Raw genomic sequence first — 19,961 nt, 5'->3', positions numbered from 1 at the left:
GAGAGCCACCCCACTTCAACTTCTTCCTTACTGGCAGAACCCTCATGTTTACTCTAGCACAGAATCCAGACTGGTTTAAGACTTAGCTGTTAATATTACTCTTCCTAATAGTTCCATTCTCCTTATCAGTGACTTGTTTCAGAGAGGGCATGTCACCCATTTCCAGCCAATGAGAACTGAAGGCAGTTTACTATTGGGCTTCTGGGAAAGATTTCCTCGTTCTAGGTAGGAGACACCAGGGGATAGGACCAATTTTTACCTCTGGTTGTGGTCTTGCTGGGATGTTTAACTTAGAACTGCTTCAAATGTTTTATAATCCTGAGGGGAGTCAGCCTGAGGGCAAAGTAGAGAGAAGAATGACATTAAGACATTTAATCAAGCAATCCTGAAAACTGCTCTATCATTGGTCCTTCGTCAAATGAAATATTTTCTCATATTAACTAGTTTTCATGAGGCTTTCTGTTCCTTTTGGCTGAATGCAATTTACTATATGAACATAAGAACTTTAGTTCATTACTGAGAGAGAATCGATTGGTTTAATATTTTCAGAGGAAAATTTCATGAAACATAAAAGATTTTGATCTAGAAAAACCACTTTAGTAAGAAATTAAATAGTTGTATATTAAGGCTTGTAAGTTACATAAAGGCTTGTGATCTTATCGTAAAAGTCATAGAAAGCCATTAAATTATTTTAGTTTGGAAGATGACATGATGTGAGTATCACTCCCTGGCTGCTGTGTACAGAATGGATTGTAGGAACAGGAAAGAACAATTAAGAACCTATAGTCATATGAGAAATGGCAATACTGGCAGTAATATGGAAAAAATGGACCAAATCAAGATACATTTTGGAGGTAGGTGCACAGGTTTTTCTATAATGTAGTATATGTTGGTGGTAGTGGTTATGAGAGAAATAGAAAAACAAGTGCAAATCTTAAAATAGATTGTTAAATATGTAAGTCTGGAGTTCAGGGATAAAGTTGAGGCTGGACATTGCATCCAGAGGATGGTACAAAACACTAATTTACTCTTCTCATTTAATCACCTACCACTCTACTTAGAGTCTTTCCCAGATAAACACAAAAGGATCAATTTTCATTTTTCTCATTGTTACCCCCACCCCCAGCCCAGGCCCCAGGCTTTTTTTCTGGCTTTCTTTCTTTCTTTTTTTTTTTTTTAACTCGGCTTTTCCCCCAAGGTACCTGATCTGTCCTTGAAAGGCTGAGTCACATTCTTCAAATTCTATGTATCACGGGTCCTTGGGATGCATTGTGGTGAAATGTAAGACAATTAAACCCTTCTTTTAGCAAAACTCTGGTGCATTATTGTGTTAACAGTTGGCAAGAGGAAGAAAGTCAAAAAGGGACAAAGGGGAAAATGACCTCCTTAAGTATAGTATTCATACAGAGAGGATGTGGGAAAATGAACACATTCATGCACTGCTAGAGGGAGTATAAATTCTTACAACCTTTCTAGAGGGTTTTTTGATAGAGAGATCAAAAGTCATAAAGATGTATTTAGCTTCTTGATCCATAACTTCAATTTCTACTTTTTTTTTCATGTGGAAATCATTGTGCATGCAGGGAAAGATTTAGTTACAGGATGTTAATGGCAGCATTCCTTATAATAATGTAAGATAGGCAACAATGAGTTATTAACAGTAGGAGACATTGTATGGACTATCCAGACTTTAAAATACTCTCCTGTCATTAACTTTGACATTGTGGGGTGTTTAATGAAGTAGAAAAATGTTAACATGTTATCGAGTAAAGAAAGATATGGAATGGAATGTATGTTGTGATTACATAACAACATCAGTAAGATTGGAATTCTTTATACGGAAATACTGATAGTGGTATTGGTATTGTGACCTCCCTTCTTTCCTCCTGAAGAAACCTCCCCCCTTGTAAGTAGGGCCAGCCCTAATCCAGAGGCAGCCCATCCAGGCGCCTTCCTGAAATTTTAGCAACTAAAAGCATTCTGTTTACAATAAGAAAACCATTTCCCCCCACACCCTGATTGGAATGTCCCTGAATAGGTTCATGATGACCCTCTGTGAAATCAACCTGGATGCTATGCGACTCCCGCGGTTCTTTTGTCTTCAGGCGGTTTCTTTCCTTTTAAAAAAGACCTGTAATTGCTAATCGGGGCTCTTTTCCTCCTCGGAGGCGGAGAGCCCGTTTGCGCAAAACGTTCAATAAACCCTCTTGCTAATTGCATCTGCCTGTCTGGGGTCTGAGTCTCTGGGGCGTCCACCGGGACACGTTGGCACCCGTGAGCCAGGGTCCAACACTCCTTTCTTTCTTCCCTTCCTTCCCTCTTTTTCTCTTTCATTCTCTACAGTGCATATGGATATGAGATAGAAAAATCTTAAAGTTAAAAAAAGAATTGCTGCTACTTAAATGATGTATCACAAATTGACAGAGTGAGGGGATCCCTGGGTGGCGCAGCGGTTTGGCGGCTGCCTTTGGCCCAGGGCGCGATCCTGGAGGCCCGGGATCGAGTCCCACGTCGGGCTCCCGGTGCATGGAGCCTGCTTCTCCCTCTGCCTGTGTCTCTGCCTCTCTCTCTCTCTCACTGTGTGTGTCTATCATAAATAAATAAAAATTAAAAAAAACAACAACAAATTGACAGATTGGGAGCCCTGTTGTAGATGGTGACATAAATATTAGCAATGGTGATTAATACCAAATATGGAATTGGCAATGTAAAGAGGGAATTAGACTTTCATATTTAGCAAATGATTGCTTTACCTAATGTTCCTTCTGAATATATTTGTTGACATATTTAGGTCTCAAATGATTGAAAATGGATGCCTGGACTGTGTCGGGGTTCCACTTAGAGTCAAATGTGACTGTGGTCCTTGTGCAGTGGGAATGAAGGAGAACAGCATTCAGATGGGGAGATCTCAGGAGCTCAGAGGAGTCTGCTTAGATTTGCTTGTCACCTTAGTTCAAGAGAACTCAGAAATCAATGGTCTTAAAAGGACTTCCCTCAAGGCAAAGGTGTTTGCTTCAGTTTTTCCTTCCACTTATCCCTTTGCTTGTAGAAGCCACAACTGTGCATTTGAAGTTAGATGTAAATCATATGGGAAATTTGGGAGGCCTAAGAGATTCACAGCATTGCTATGTTCCTGTTCCTAGCCTTTCTTATGCTGCTGTCTCTGCCTGTATCCCTTTCTTCCCTACATGGTACCTGGCTTCAGGTTAAGAAATACTACCATAAGCAGTCATTTATTTATAAATGCTAGCCTGGACCAGAAAACAAAAATTTTATACTCACTTCCAAAATATGTAACTGTTACCTACCCAATCTGAGATGTAGGGGGTGCATAATTATTGTATTGACAAAGTCAGTTGTAAGCTCAGACACATGCACCTTGTGTAGATCAAGCAGGGTTTAATTATCTCAAGGAAGACAGCACACTCATGATACTATCACAGAGGTCAGCAACATCATTCAGGCCAGGTGGAGATTCCAGCTTCTGAAATCCTCACCACTAGGTACATAGTTACAAATGATAAGACCCAGGTGAGAATCATATCAGTCTTTCTGGAGAGTTAAGTCTTTCTCTTTACATCTAGAGTTAAATACATAAGACTGGATCAGTTCTCTCAGTAGAGTAGCCTGGGGATGCACTAGGGACCACTTCTTTGACAGTTTAAGCAACTCCTTAAACTCAGCTTTGTACTGGAAATAAACACAACTGAGAACAAGCAGAGGCTATTTATTCAGAGTTTCTACAGCAAGGGAGCCAGCCACTGTCACTTGCCTCTTGGCAGATACAGACAGGCAGATGAGTGGAAGAAAGATAAGGCTTCAGGTATGCCCTGATTGGAAGCTGTGGACATGAGGAAACTGTAGGCAGGCTGAGGACAAATATTAGGAAATCTGTCTGTCATTAATCAAATCCTGGTGTTTTGGGTCCAATTGTTACTGGGGTTATTGTCTGGCTTCCTAGACCATCACTGGATATAGCAGTTTGACTTCCTGCAGGTCTGACTTATAGCAGTCTGCTTTCTTGGGTTGGTTGATTTTGTGCGCAGGTTGTTGCAGTTGTAGGTCAGAGTTCTGTTTTTATATATAGTCTGATCATTGTTATTTGTATATTCAATCTCTCAGTACAACACTGAATATAATATAGGAGGCAGTACAACACAATACAGTAAACCTAAGCATGAATAGTTCTCATTCATCATTCTTGGTGCAAGCAGCCTGCTGCATCCTGATCCAAGTATATTTTTAAACTTAGTATTGCAGAGCCAAGAGAGGGTCACTTTCCCAGAAGCCTCTGGGAGCCATGCTAACAAATCCTTAGATCAGCTATAAAGATGTTATCCTGCAATTAGAAAAATAATGTGGGCAGGAAATGGAAGGCAAATCAAAATGATGACTGGCTTTTCTCACAAAATACCTTCATGGCTATCGTGTTTTACCCACACAACTTAATGCAACTGCTGTGTGAGCCTTTGAAACTATTCTCCATTACTTTTTCATGGATTTAAGTGATTTAAGACTATGCCATCCCAATAAAACTATTCATGGTGCCATAATGGTAAGTTGGGCAACTTGCTGAGGGACTTGATGATGATATATCCTGACAGTTAAATTGCCCTTGGACAGGATGCCACATGCAGGAAATCAGAGACTCTGGAAAATGTGGAAGTACTGCTACACCCCAGCATGAGAGTTTAGATAAGGAAGCAAAAGATGTTGAAAGGTAAATAAATGAAACATTCTCCCTTGGGTTTCATTTGAACAGGAATAGAGACTGATTATTAATGACTGAACTGATTTTTAGACATACATTTCAAAATATAGTGCTTCGGTGCCTCTCAACAATGAGTAGTAAATAATAATAAGGAAACTTTTGCCATGATGTGTTACCATTCATTTAGAAACATTATGCATTACCAGAGGCTGTAGTGTTTAAACTTTCCCCACCCCCAGCTGCCTGAGCTGTTGTGCCATTCTTATGTTTCAAGTAATTTCAAATGGGCTTAAAGAACAAACTAATTTCAATTCAGTCTAATTAAATAAGCACTTGTTGATGGCATACCTTGTTCTCAGCAGTGTCATCTCACATGTTAAAAGGTGACATTCCTTCCTGATCTTGAAAAACAGGGAAGTTACAAATTAAAGAATATGTTAGAAAAACTTCAACAAAACTGCTAGAAAAATTAAATATATAATGTATAATTTTGGAGCACCCAGTGGAAAAAATTGAATAAATGCTTTTGAAGTCAATAGAAATAATAGCAAATAAAGTGTTGTCCATAGAGTAGACAGAAATGAAAGGAAAACAAGGAGCCATTGAAAAGAAAGAAAAAGATAGTGTAACTAGACAGAAAAGTTATGACAACCAGAGAAAATGGCTTAAACTTCTTTTTTGAAGAACAAAGATTGGGGCACCTGGGTGATGCAGTCAGTTAAGCATCTGACTGTTGGTTTTGGCTCAGGTTGTGATCTTAGGGTCCTGGAATGGAGCCCTGCTTGAGAGTCTCTCTCCCTCTGCCCTTCCTGCTCATTTTTTTTTCCTCTCTCTCTCAAATAAATCTTTTTTTTAAAGAAGAAAAACAAAGATTAATTATATATCTCCAAATGAACAGCTTCCTAAATAATGCTAGATGGCTAAGAATAAAAACATAAGCCAAGATGCACCAGGAAAATACAAAGAACCAAAGAGTATATGTTGCAATATTAATATCAAATAAGTATGATTCAAAGTCAAAAGAAGGAAAATGAAACAAAGGACATAATTCTACATTGAAAAGAGCAATCAAAATGTTCTCTGTTAGCAAAATTGTAAGAACTAGGCTCACTGGACATTATAAACCAGCAGCCTTTTTTTCTGCTCTCCTCTTATGTCATTCATAAGTGGGGGCATCTGATACCATTCACCTCACCTTCTTCCCAACCCATTAGCTGCTCATCAGAGTTACTTTTTGTACTTCAAGATGTGGCTCATCATCTTTAGGATTTTTTTTTTTTTAGGAATTTTTTTAAATAGTACTTTTTGATAGAAGGAGAGATAAAAACTTTCACAGACAAACAAAAACTAAAGGAAGGAGTTCATGACCACTAAACCAGCCTTGCAAGAAACATTGAAGAAATATTCCTTTGCATGAAAAGAAAAGACCGGGATCCCTGGGTGGCGCAGCGGTTTGGCGCCTGCCTTTGGCCCAGGGCGCGATCCTGGAGACCCGGGATCGAATCCCACATCAGGCTCCCGGTGCATGGAGCCTGCTTCTCAATCTGCCTGTGTCTCTGCCTCTCTCTCTCTCTCTCTCTCTCTCTGTGACTATCATAAATAAATAAAAATTTAAAAAAAAAAGAAAGAAAAGACCAAAAGCGACAAAGACAAGAAAGAAAGAGAAAATCTCCAGAAACAACAGCACAAGTAATAAAATGGCACTAAATGTATATCTGTCAATAATTGCTCTGAATGTATGCACACTACACGCTCTAATCAAAAGCTGGATAAAAAACAAGACTCATCTATATGCTGGCTATACAAGACTCATTTTAGACCCAAAGCCACCTCCAAATTGAAAGAAGGTGAAGAAACATTTATCATACAAATTGATATAAAAAGAAAGCCAGAGTAGCAATACTTTCATTAGACAAACTAGATTTTAAACCAAGAGATGAAGAAGAGAGCTAAATAAAAATAAAGAGGAACTATCCAACAAGAAGATCTAGCAATTATAAGTATTTATACACCCAACATGGGAGCATGCAAATATGTAAAACAATAATAAACATAAAGGAACTCATTGATAGTAATACAATAATAGCAGGGGACTTTAACACCCCACTTACATCAATGGACAGATCATCTAAACAGAAAATCAACAAGGAAACAATGGCTTTGAATGACACACTGGACCAGATAGATTCAGAACATTCCATCCTAAAGCAGTAGAATACACATTCTTTTCAAGTCACATGGGACCTTCTCCAGAATAGACACATACTAGGTCACAAATCAGGCCTCAACAAGCACAAAAGGATTGAGATCATACCATGCATATTTTTTTTTACCACACCTCTATGAAACTTAATGTCAACCACAATAAAAAATTTGGAAAGATCACAAATACATGGAGGTTAAACAACTTTAGTGGCTACGAAACAATGAATGGGCCAACCAGGAAATCAAAGAAGAAACTTAAGAATGCATGGAAACAAATGAAAATGAAAACACAATGGTTCAAAACCTTTGGGATGCAGAAAAAACTGTCTTATAAGGAAAGGATGAAAGGATACCACAATACAGGCCTCAAGAAGCAAGAAAAGTTTCAAACAACCTAACCTCACACTTAAAGGAGCTAGAAAAAGAACAACAAGTGAAGCCTAAAGCCAACAGAAGAAGGGAAATGATAAAGATTAGAGAAGAAATAAATGATACAGAAACTAAAAACAATAGACTAGGGATGCCTGGGTGGCTCAACAGTTGAGCATCTGCCTTTGGCTCAGGATGTGATCGCAGGTTCAGGGATGAGTCCCATATTGGGCTCCCTGAGAGGAGCCTGCTTATTCTTCTAAGTCTCTGCCTCTTTCTCTGTGTCTCTCATGAATATATAAATAAATATATATAAATGACATCTTTAGTTAAAAACAAACAAAAAACACAATAGACTAGATCAATGAAACCAGGAGATGGTTCTTTGAAAAAATTAATAAAGTTGCTAAAATCCTAGCCAGACATCACAAAGAAAAGAAAAAGGACCCAAAGAGATAAAATCACAAATGAGAGAAGAGAAATCACCACCACCACCACCACTACAGAAATATAAACAATTAGAATATTATGAAAAACTATATGCCAACGAATTGGACAACCTGGAAGAAATGGATAAACTCCTAAACATATACACTACCAAAACTGAAATAGAAAACTTGAACAGACTGATAATCAGCAAAGAAATTGAATCAGTTATTGAAAATCTCCCAAAAAACAAAAGTCCAGAATCAGATGGCTTCACAGGTGAGTTCTACCATACATTTAAAAAAGAGTTAATACAAAAAAAAAAAAAAAAAGAGTTAATACCTATTCTTTTCAAACTATTCCAAAAGATAAAAGTGGAAGAAAAACTTCCAAATCCATTCTATGATTCCAGCATTACCCTGATACCGAAACTAGATAAAGACTCATTTAAAAAGAAAACTGCAGGCCAATATCACTGATGAACATGTGATATTGTTAATTGTTCTCAGTAAAATACTAGCAAACTGAATCCAACTACATTAAAAGAATCATTCACCACAATCAAGTAGGATTTATTCCTGGGCTGCAAATGTAGTTCAATATTCACCAATCAATTGACATGATACACCACATTAATAAAAGAAAGGATAAGAACCATATGATTCTTTCAATAGATACAGAAAAAGTATTTGACAAAGTACAACACCCATTCATGGTAAAAATTCTCAAAAAAGTAACCCAAAACTAATATCATCCTCAATGAGGAAAAACAGAGCTTTTCCACTATGGTCAGGAACAAGATAGGAGTGTCCATTCTCACCACTGTTATTTAACATGGTACAGGAAGTCCCAGCCACAGCAATCAGATACACAAAGAAATAAAAGGCCTTCAAATCAGTAAGGAAGAAGTCAAACTTTGACTATTTGCAGAAGACAGGATACTCTATACAGAAGACCTGAAAGACTCCACTAAAAAAAATGCTAGATCTGATACATGAATTCAGGAAAGTTGCAGGATACAAAATCTACATACAGAAATCTGTTGTATTTCTATACACTAAAAATGAAACAGCAGGGAAATCAAGGAATTAACCTCATTTACAATTGCACCCAAACCCCTAAGATACTTAGGAATAAACCTAAACAGAGACGTAAAAGATCTGTACTTTGAGGGACACTTGGGTGGCTCAGTGATTGAGCATCTGCCTTTGGCTCAGGTGTGATCCTGGGGTCCTGGGATTGATTCCTGCATCAGGCTCCCTGTGGGGAGACTGCTTCTCCCTCTGCCTATGTCTCTGCCTCTCTCTTGTGTCTCTCATGAATAAATAAATAAATCTTTAAAAAAATGTCTTTTTTTTAAGTTTCAGTTTTTTTTTTAAATTTTATTTATGATAGTCACAGAGAGAGAGAGATAGAGAGAGGCAGAGACATAGGCAGAGGGAGAAGCAGGCTCCATGCACCAGGAGCCCGACGTGGGATTCGATCCCGGGTCTCCAGGATCACGCCCTGGGCCAAAGGCAGGCGCCAAACCACTGTGCCACCCAGGGATCCCTAAAAAAATGTCTTAAAAAAATCTGTATTTTGAAAACAATAAAACACTGGTGAAAGAAATTGAAGATGACACAAAGAAACGGAAAGACATCCCATGCTCATGGATTGGGAAAAACAAATATTGCTAAAATGCCTATATTCCCAAAGCAATCTACACATTTAATGAAATCCCTATCAAAATTAGGCGGATGTGGGGATGCGTTAAATAGGTCATGGGGATTAAGGAGGGCACTTGTGATGAGCACTGGGTGTTGTATGTTGAATCACTAAATTCTACACCTGAAAAATAACACTGCACTGTATGTTAACTTACTGGAACTTAAATAAAAACTTGCAAACTTAAAAAAAAATAAAATAAAACTAATATTTTCTGAAATATCACTTATTTTAGTTTTCTGTTGCTGCATTACAAATTACCACAAATTTAATGGCTTAAAACAGCACTTATTAGCTCACAGTTCTATAGGTCAGAAATGGGGCAGGCTTCATTGGGTTCTCTAATTAGAATCTCACAAGGGTAAGATCAAGGTATCAGCTGGACTGGGCACTTATCTGAAATCTCTAGGGAAGAAATCACTTCAAAGCTCATTCTGGTTGTCGGCAGAGTTCATTTCCCTGCAATTGTAGAACTGCTAGCTATCAGCTGCATGCAACTCTTAGAGCTCCTAGAGGCCACTCTCCCTTCATGTGGCCATCCATCTTCAAAACTAGCAGCAGACCTGGTATTCTTCTGGGTTTGTTTTGTTTTGTTTTTTCACATTTTATGTTTTTGTTTTAATTCCAGTTAGTTAACATGCAGTGTTATATTAGTTTCAGGACTCCTTCTGTTTTAGATCTTTCTTTCTCTTCTGTCATCAGACAGAAAACTCTGCTTTCAGAGGAGCTCATGTGATTAGATTAGGTCCACCCAGATAGTTTCCCTTTTGATTCACTAAAAGTCAACTGACTAGTACTCCTAATTGTATCTGCAAACTCTCATTTGTCATGTAACATGATCATAGGTGTAATAGTGCATTCATCATATTCATACTCCCTCATATTATTAGGGCAGGAAATCTTGGGGGGCAAGGATTTAGGATTCTGCCTACCGCATTGCTCGTAGGCTTCTCTTCACTTACTGCCACGTGAATTCTTTTTTTTTTTTTTTCTTAAAGATTTTATTTATTTATTCATGAGAGACACAGGCAGAGGGAGAAGCAGGCTCCATGCAGAGAGCCCAACATGGGACTCGATCCCAGGTCTCCAGGATCACGCCCTGGGCTGAAGGAGGTGCTAAACCATTGAGCCACCCAGGCTGCCCCTGCCACGTGAATTCTAAAGGCTCAGCAGGCTTTACTACTATTTCTGAGTCTCTTAATTTTACCAAAATTTGAATTTTTATTTTCCACATTTTTTTGGCTCTCAGATTTCCATGGTGAGAAGAGGAAACTGCTGACTAATGTATCCATGTTCGTGTTAAAAGTTTCTCTGATTATTTTTGATGGTGATTTGTCCCTTGATCAGGTTGTTTTATGATGCCAAGATTTGTTTCTTTGGAATTTCTATTCAGATTATCTAACATGCTGCATCTAATAATTCAAGCATTTGAATTGGAGTGGGAACGATTGGTAGTGGGAGGCCTAAATCTATTCATTGTTGTTTTTGCTCAGCTTATTTCCTTCTGTGTTTACCAATAGCATCTTGTGAGCTCACATTTGTTGAATTTATCTGGGGGAATCCTGAGAGTGTAAATTGGGGATACCTGCGTTGGAGAGGATTAGTATTCTTTTTTTTTTTTTTTTTTTTTTAAGATTTCATTTATTTATTTGAGAGAGAGAGAGAACTAGTTGGGGAAGGAGCAGAGGGAGAGGGAGAAGCACCTCCCCACTCAGCAGGGAACTTAATGTGGGAGTGGACACAGAGCTCAAATCCCAGGATCCCTGGGGTTGTGACCTGAGCCAAAGGCAGATGTTCAACCAACTGAACCATCCAGACACCCCAGAGGAGTTGTATTTTCATAGGCCCCTTCAATTGTTCAAAGGCTCCAGCCTTAATGCAGGAGGCTTAATAAAGAGCTTTCCAACCTTGCCAGAGATCCAAAGCTTAGTTACTAGTTTGTAGTTATGATCCTAGTATTAGCCTCAGGGCATACATAGAAAATATATATATTTGTTTCTTTCTCCCTGATCTTGTTTAAGTTCATCTGTTTTCTTTCTTCCTCCCTTACCTCTCTTCCTTCCTGTCTCTTATACTTTCTTACTTCCTTTCTCCCATGCTTAGCTTGTGCTACTAAATGCAAAGAATCATATGTATGGGACACAGTGTCCTACTTTATTTGGCATTGGTCCGAGTAAAACATTGTACTCTTTTCTGAGAATCACTTTTTAAGGGGATCACAAAGTGAGGCATATCCAGAGGTTCAACCAAAATAATTATGAAAAATATGTAAGTTTGTTTGCTTTGTTTACCTGGGAAAAGAAAAGACCTGTTAACTCTCTTCAGATATCTGAAAGAATCTTTCACAAGAGAAAAATAAAGCTTATCTTTTATCTTCCAGAAGCAGAACCAACAAGTGCATCTAGCAAGAAGGTTCATGTTAGCTCAACATAAGATGGATCTTATGATTATACTTGTATGAAATGGAACGGGGCTGCCTTTGTGATTGTGTGCTCTCTCCTCTGGGTTAATGTGGTGGTAGGATAAGTCTACTTAGAGTATTTTATAGACCAGAAGTACACTTCTCCTTTGGCTAAGATGCTATACCAAATAAGCTTCACTCTCCCAGTGAGCTCAGATTCTAGGTTTGTTTATTCTGTGACTCTTAAAATTTAGATAGAAAGTAAGAAATTGGGCAGCCTGGGTGGCTCAGTGGTTTGGCACCTGCCTTTGGCCCAGGGTGCGATCCTAGAGTCCCGGGATAGAGTCCCGCATGGGGCTCCCAGCATGGAGCCTGCTTCTCCCTCTGCCTGTGTCTCTGCCTCTCTCTCTCTCTCTATGTCTATCATGAATAAATAAATAAATAAATAAATAAATAAATAAATAAATAAATAAATATTTTTTAAAAAAAGAAAGCAAGATATTATAGCCATCTGGAAAATAAAAAACACTTATGCCACATTCTGACTATAATGGAAGGAAATTTTGTGTCACAGTATTGAAGAAACTTTTCCAATTGGTAAATCAGAGTAATCATTAATATTTTTTATTTCTGAAATAGTCCTCCTTGTAATGTGCCAAGAAAAAAAGGCAATTAATTTTTACACAAAATATTCTCCTCATGTATATCCATACTGGGAGAAAATATGATGCATTTTTCAGTAATAGTAAGGTTCAGTCAGAAATAGAAATTTAGTTCCTATTAAACTAAATAGAATAGACCCTGGTAAATGAGAAGAGATGACACAGCATAAGCTATATAGTTACATTTAAAGTACATTTCAGGGTAGTTTCCTTTAATATTAAAATTGTAATTCATGATAGAAATGGATAAGGGGGACGGGGAGCCAGGGTGGCTCAGTGTATTAAGTGTCTGCCTTTGGCTCAGATCTCCTGAGATTGAGCCCCACATTGGGCTCTCTGTTCAATGGAGAGACTGCTTCTCTCTCTGCTCCCCACCGCCCACACTCATGCACTAGCTCTCTCTCAAATAAATAAATAAAATCTTAAAAACAACAACAACACACCTTTAAAAAAAATAGATGCAGGCTTTTTGAATATTTTTTGTAAAGGATGTTGAGATCTTGGTATTTTTGTTCTTAGAATTTTATATGAACATAAAATCGCAATTGTTCTGAAATCATCACTTTAGGGAAAACAACACATTTAACCTTTCACAGTGGAATAAAAGCTTATGTTGGAATGTCTTAGATATTCAGATACCCTTTTCATTCTCTGGATTCTAGAGTGATAAGAAAAACCTCATGAAGAAAGACTCGAGTCCTCTAGTCCTATTAGGGACGGTGAACACCACAGGGAGATGGGATTATTCCGAAAAAGGAAAATCAATCCATAGACAGAGAGGATGAGAGCAAAAAAAAGGCAAAATGTGAGCCAGATGTTCTTCAGGACAAAAATGAAATTTGATCCCAAGTGACAGGCAAAGGAATGAGAGACCCAAAGTATTTGACTATACTCTGTCATGGGTCTTGTGAAGTCATGCACAACATTTGGACAGTTCTCTACAGCCGGAAATTATTGTTTAGGGCTTGGTGGCTTTTTTTCTTAACAATGGCATCTTCAGTGGTGTAATCTTTCTAGACTTCTTGATGTCCTTGATATTGGAGTTCTCCTTCATAGCACTGATAGTCATTCCCATAGAGTACTATGTATACTGAGCCTTAAAGGTCCTTAGGACACCCTGATTTACGGTGATCAGAGACACTGCATTTGGGGGCAGGTAGACCACTTTGATACTATCAGTGTGGACTCATGGGAATCTGGGTGGCCGAGGCATCATCCAATACTAAAAGAATGTTATTTCCTGACTTCAGGGACAAAGTGTCACAATGAAACCAGCCCAGAAAAAAAGGGTTCATGTTGTCCAGGCCATCTTGTTGTACACCCAAAAGACCGAAAGCTGGTGTTTATCTTTTCTCTTCAAGGCTCAGGGGTTAGCAGCCTTATGGATGAGGGCAGTCCTGATCATCAACCAGACTGCATTTGCACAAAAGAGTAGAGTTAGCCTATTCTTTCTGCCTTAAATCTTGGTGTTAGCTTTTCTTCCTTACTAATACATTTTTTTTAAAAGATGTTATTTGAGAGAGAGTGAGAGAGAGAGCAGGAGCGGAGGGGAGGGTCAGAGGAAGAATCAGAAATCAACTCCCCACTGAGCAGGGACCCCCCACCCCCCGCTGCCATAGGGCTCTCTAACTCAGGACCCCAGGATCATGACCTGAGCCGAAGGCAGAAGCTTAACCAACTGAGCCACCCAGGTGCCCCACCTTACTAATACATTTTTATGGTATTTTTTCCCTCCAGAATAGGGCCCTTTCTCTTCTGCATTAAAAAATCTGTTCAGGCAGATATCCTTTCTCCTCAATGATTTTCTTAATGGCATCTGGGAATTTGCTGCCTCTTGGTTGGTAAAAGCTGCCCCTCCTGGTGTCTTGATATTTATTAATGCCAAGCCTTTTTTTTTTTTTTTAAGATTTTATTTTTTAAGTGATCTCTACACCCAGTGTGGGGCTTGAACTTACAAACTTGAAACCAAGAGTCACATGTTCCACCTACCGAGCCATCCAGGCACCCTTAAAGCCAAACCTTCTTAAAATTATCAAACCATCCTTTGCTGGCATTAAATTCTCCGGCTTTAGATCCTTCACCTTCCTTTTGCCCTAGTTGTCATATAATGACTTTGTTTTTTTCATGAATCATATTAGAGTCAGTAAGGATGACTTCTTAAAGCAATCCTGCACCCACATGAAAACTGTATTTTCAACATGATATAAAAAGGTATTTCACAGAAAGTGCAGGGTTTTCATGCCTGCTGGCAAAGCTGCTGTAACAGCTTTACAAATATCCTTCTTTTTTTTTTTTTTTAAACAATTGTTCTTATGCTGGACTCAATTATCTTGAAATGGTGGGCAATTGCAGCTGCAGACCTCAATCATGGCACATATAAAGCAAACCATCTTTCTCTTGTAACGTCATGACTTCCTGGGATTCTTGGGAGCACTTCCAGAATCACCACTGGCACTTTTTATAGGTCTCATGGTGTTATTCAAGGTTTATGATGTTGCACTAAACATGATGAAAAATGTGTGAGAACCACGAGAGATTGCTCTTTACTGTGACACGCAATTTACTGGAGAGTCAAACTGCTCAAGTGGAGATGATTAGCATCACAGGGCATTTCAAGAGGATGCTGACAACACTTGAGCTCCCTGCAGTAGCAATAGGAGGTGGCTACCAAATTGTTACCATAGTACAGTATGTACTACAGTTAATTTTCTGCAGTTATGACTTAATATAGCATCTTTACATTTGTTTACTTTCTCTTAACTGCAAATGGTGCCATATATGGTCTGTAAGTGTGTGCATAAACTTTGTAAATTTTAGCTTTTCCTAAACAGATTTATGTATGTTCCATGGTAGTAAATGATAAAAGAAACCAGTGTCTACATATATATATCTTAAGCATTCATGTTATACCTACTGTTTTCTTAATTATTTTTTTATATTTCTAGGTTACACAGTTGGTGAGTTTTTTTCAGATTGTCACAAATCTCCAAAAACTTTTCCAATATATTAATTGAAAAAATTCCTCACATAAGTGGACATGTGCAGTTCAAAGCTGAGTTGTTTAAGGGTCGACTATACTAATTGGTCATAGAATAGGTGATAAAAATGGAGAAATGATCGTTTGGTCTTGAAAATCCTTACTCTAAGTCTGATTCCTTTATTATTATTTTTTGATATTATCGTGCTTACTTTTAGTCCTGCCCTGGCCTTTTAGAAAATGATTCTTCTCCTGAAATAGACTGAAAGCCTCTGTAGTTTAAAGCAACCTAAACATGATGCTGTAGAAAGAGATTTAATTAACAGATGAAATGGCACCACAAATCTGACATATGTCAGCTAAACATAAAGAAACTCAAGATCATGCAAAATTCAGAAATCCTTCAAGGTGCAGAAAGTTCTCCAGCCTCTTCCCTGAGCTCCCAACCTCTGCCCTAGACTGGTGACATGCATTATCGGCTGTGTGTTTGGTGTACTCAACAACCAGAAACCTCCTGCACATACCTGATCCTATAGGCGAAGCCTTTCAGTGGGTTTCTTACCAGCCTGCTCACCATGCAGCTGGGGGTGAGGGACGTTAGAAAATGTGCACCACCACCAGGAGCCAAAGAAGTCTAAATCCAGTTTCTTTTCTCTGAGCTTCTTCCTGGGAGGATGTTCCTTTATGCAGATTAAAGAGCATGAGGAAGGGATCCCTGGGTGGCGCAGCGGTTTGGCGCCTGCCTTTGGCCCAGGGCGCGATCCTGGAGACCCGGGATCGAATCCCACGTCGGGCTCCCGATGCATGGAGCCTGCTTCTCCCTCTGCCTGTGTCTCTGCCTCTCACTCTCTCTCTCTGTGTGACTATCATAAATAAATAAAAATTTATAAAAAAAAAAAAAAAAGAGCATGAGGAACATAGAAAGCCACAATAATAATGAACTTAATTTCAAGTACCACTCCTTTCCTAAGAATGGTTAACTGGTAGCTACATGGTCTCATTCTTGTTGCTCATAAACAGTAAAGGCACCAAGAAACCAAAGCAGCACAGGGCGATAAAGGAAGAAACCAAGGGTTTGGATCATTTGTGAAAATGATATTCAATCTTTGAATAATTAAATATATCTAATCTGTAGAATGTTAAAGAAATCCCTAATCTACATTTATGTTAGGGCATGTCATTACTAATCCAACACATTAAAATTTCATTGTAATTGTTACAGACAATTCTGGCAAAGAATCTCACCTATAGGCTATCAAAATATGGGAAATGCTGAATTATAGACTACTATACTTTGAATATTTAATAAATTAATCTGCCATGCTGATAGTAGGAAATCTAGAAATCATGCCTGTTGCATGATAGCACTAGTTAACATACTAATTAATAATAATTGCTTGAGAGCAAGTCAATGCCTAATAGGTTTATGACCCAAATTAGAATACAGAGAAATCAAACTTGAGGTTAAATTTGTTCTAAAAAAAGACCATTGGTAGTTATGAATACTCAAAGGAAAGGAAAGAAGATTAGAGCTTTGGCCAGAGTTGACTTTTTTTGAGAGTTCCTGTGTCATTAAACAGGAGCTTACTCATAAATTTTAGCCCTGATATCTGAATCTTATTATTTTTCTTTCATATTCTTCACATAACTGAATTGTACCAGATTCTCTTGGGTGCTCAACAATGGATTCTGACTCTGAAATCCATACCACTTCTCAAAGGAGGAAGAAGACAAAGAGGAAAAAAGAGGGAGAGAGGGAAGGAGGAGAGAAAGAAAGGGAAGGAAGAAGAAGAAAAGGAGTACAGCACAAAAAAGGAAGGGATAAATGGAGGAAATGTGGGAAAAGGAAAAGAAGAAAGGAGAGGGAGGAGGAAAAGATGGAAGCAGGGGCATGGAGGGAGTAAGGAAGATCAGACATCTCATTCATCTTGACACAGGAGGTGGACTCAAACTTTTGTATAAAATATTCTCTCTGGGCAGCCCAGGTGGCTCAATGGTTTAGCACCTCCTTCAGCCCAGGGCATGATCCTGGAGACCCTGGATCAAGTCCCACATTGGGCTCCCTGCATGGAGCCTGCTTCTGCCTGTGTCTCTGCCTCTCTCTCTCTCTCTCTCTCTCTCTCTGTGTGTGTCTCATGAATAAATAAATAAAATCTTAAAAAAAAATTCTCAAGTGAACCCCTAGATGTATATATAGTGGGTGACAAGAGTTCCCTATTCCTAGAGAATTAAAAAAATACTATGCAATCAAACTTTGATCAGGACAGAAATACTTAAACTTCTGAGTATTATATAATTTAAATACAAATCTTTAATAGATTTAAATGTTTCAAAATGGAGCCTAGCACAACTTAATTTTCTTACAGAATTAAATTTTTGTTTCCTCAGATTAATTGCATGACATTTGGTAGACAAAAGTTTAATGCTGGGTGGAGAACATGCTGATAGTGACTTTGGAAGGTTCTAGGCAGGTGCTTTTCTGGAGTCGAGCAAATGACTTTTAAGACAGGAAGAGAAAGAAAGGAGATGCTGAAGAGGTTTGATTCTATGACCATCTACATTTGGCTGGTTTACATCTGTTTTAGGTTTGCTGTTCTGATCAGGTCTTCTTGGCAACTTTTTCAGTAATAAAACTGATAAATATATTAGACTCACATGACAGGGATTCCCACTTCCTGAGTTGGTCTGCCTCCACTTTCCTACAGAAAAGTCCCACTTCAACCCCTTGAACTATAATTTTCTTACCCCAAGGATATTATGGGGAAAAGAGATTAATATAAATAGAAGGCATTGCTTTAATCCCTACACTTCATTGGTTTGATGAAGTTTGAGGAAAACAGGAATAACTCAAGTGTGTTGAGGATCAGTGACTTCACATTTAAAAAGCATAAGCTTATTAATGATCTTGAAGAGAAAAGATTCCCTAGCAATACAAAACCATCATTATCACTAGTAACAGATCCAAATATCTTGCCAGTGTTTTTCTGATTCAGACTGTTAAATTTCATATTAAGATGTAATAAAAAGATATTCATCCAAAAGAATTTGTAAACCGACAAAGCTTGAAAAACAGAGGGCCGACTTAAGAAACTCTATACAAACAAGAAGCACATTTTAGGGTACTTTTCCCAAGTGATAAGGACAAAGTTAGGATGTAATGATAGCAGTAGTAGTTGAAATTTAATCGAGGGCTAAGGCATTAGGCACTGCTCCACTTGCTTTCAGTTCTCACAAAACCCTTCTATTCTCTTACTATTTCATTGATAAGGAATCAGCAATGCAAAAATTCCACAGAATGCAGTGGTGTATACAAAGAGAATGGAATGAATCTGAACTTGAGGGTATCAGAAAGTCGATCTCATATATCCCAACACAGGAGGTTGAAAATGTTTAGTAGACACAGAAAACAATGAAGCTGGTAGAGTTGGTATAAAGGGGGAAAGAGTATAACAAAAAAAAAAAAAAAAAAAACATATCCATAGACTAAACTACACTATCAGCTTGGTTTAAGGAACTCTAAAATAATATGCTTTGTTTTTATAACAAATAGCAAGTAATAATTTGCTTTGTTTTCTTAACTTACTACTACTTGGTGTGCTGAAATGCTTTTAAATCTCAGTAGTATCCATGTACCGCAGAAAGGGCTTGGCTCTGGGCAGCTTCTGTCTCTGAGTCAAATTGGATGCAGAAACCTTACATCTGAGTCACAAATATATTATGTGGCCATCACTTTAAATATAAGCAAAATAAAATAAAGTGTAAGAAAAATAAAATTAGAAATAACAGATGAGAGTAATGATGGCAATATTTTTGAAGTGACAGCAATATGCTTTGCTTTGGGCAGAATTGAGCTTAACTTGAATCTTATTTAGCCTTTTGAAATTAATTTCTATTTTTATTTTTCATTTCTTCAAGAAGAAAAAGTCTAAAATCGTACTCAGTACTGTACTAGCACTTTGCTGGGGACAGTGGACTATTTATTTTATATAACATGGCTTAACTGTGGCTGTCAGTAAAGTAGGGGCCTTAGCATACCACAGACGCCCACACTGGCTACCACAGGCCACAAAGAAGCACTTAGTAGTTGTGTGTAATCAAATTTGTGAAAACTGATCCAGAAGAGTACTTCATTATTTATAGGAGTGCTATAATAAATCTTTTGCAAACTATAGAAGCCATTTGTAACATGAAATGTTTCTTAATTTGTGTTTTTAAGTTTGAGTTTTTGCGTACCTGTGGTCTTCATGAAGTAAGACACTTCCGGAATTTACGGAAGTCCAGGTAAATGTAAAGTACTCAAATGTAATATTCATTTGTTCGTTCAGCACTTGGAAATGATGCCACGTACTAAGCCAGGTCAGAGGAATGGCTGTGATGAAGTCCACTAATGCACTCAGTTGGGAAGGAGAATTCTGATGCGTTAAAGTATTCCTCTCTTGGAAAGTCAAAGATGAAATAACCGCCTTCCTTCTACAAGGCAGCTGTCCAATCATTTCTTGAAGG

Source organism: Nyctereutes procyonoides, unplaced genomic scaffold (assembly GCF_905146905.1).
Source record: "Nyctereutes procyonoides isolate TBG_1078 unplaced genomic scaffold, NYPRO_anot_genome, whole genome shotgun sequence".
Classification (NCBI taxonomy): domain Eukaryota; kingdom Metazoa; phylum Chordata; class Mammalia; order Carnivora; family Canidae; genus Nyctereutes; species Nyctereutes procyonoides.
The sequence above is the reverse complement of the archived record's forward strand: the minus strand, read 5'-3'. Positions refer to the sequence as shown.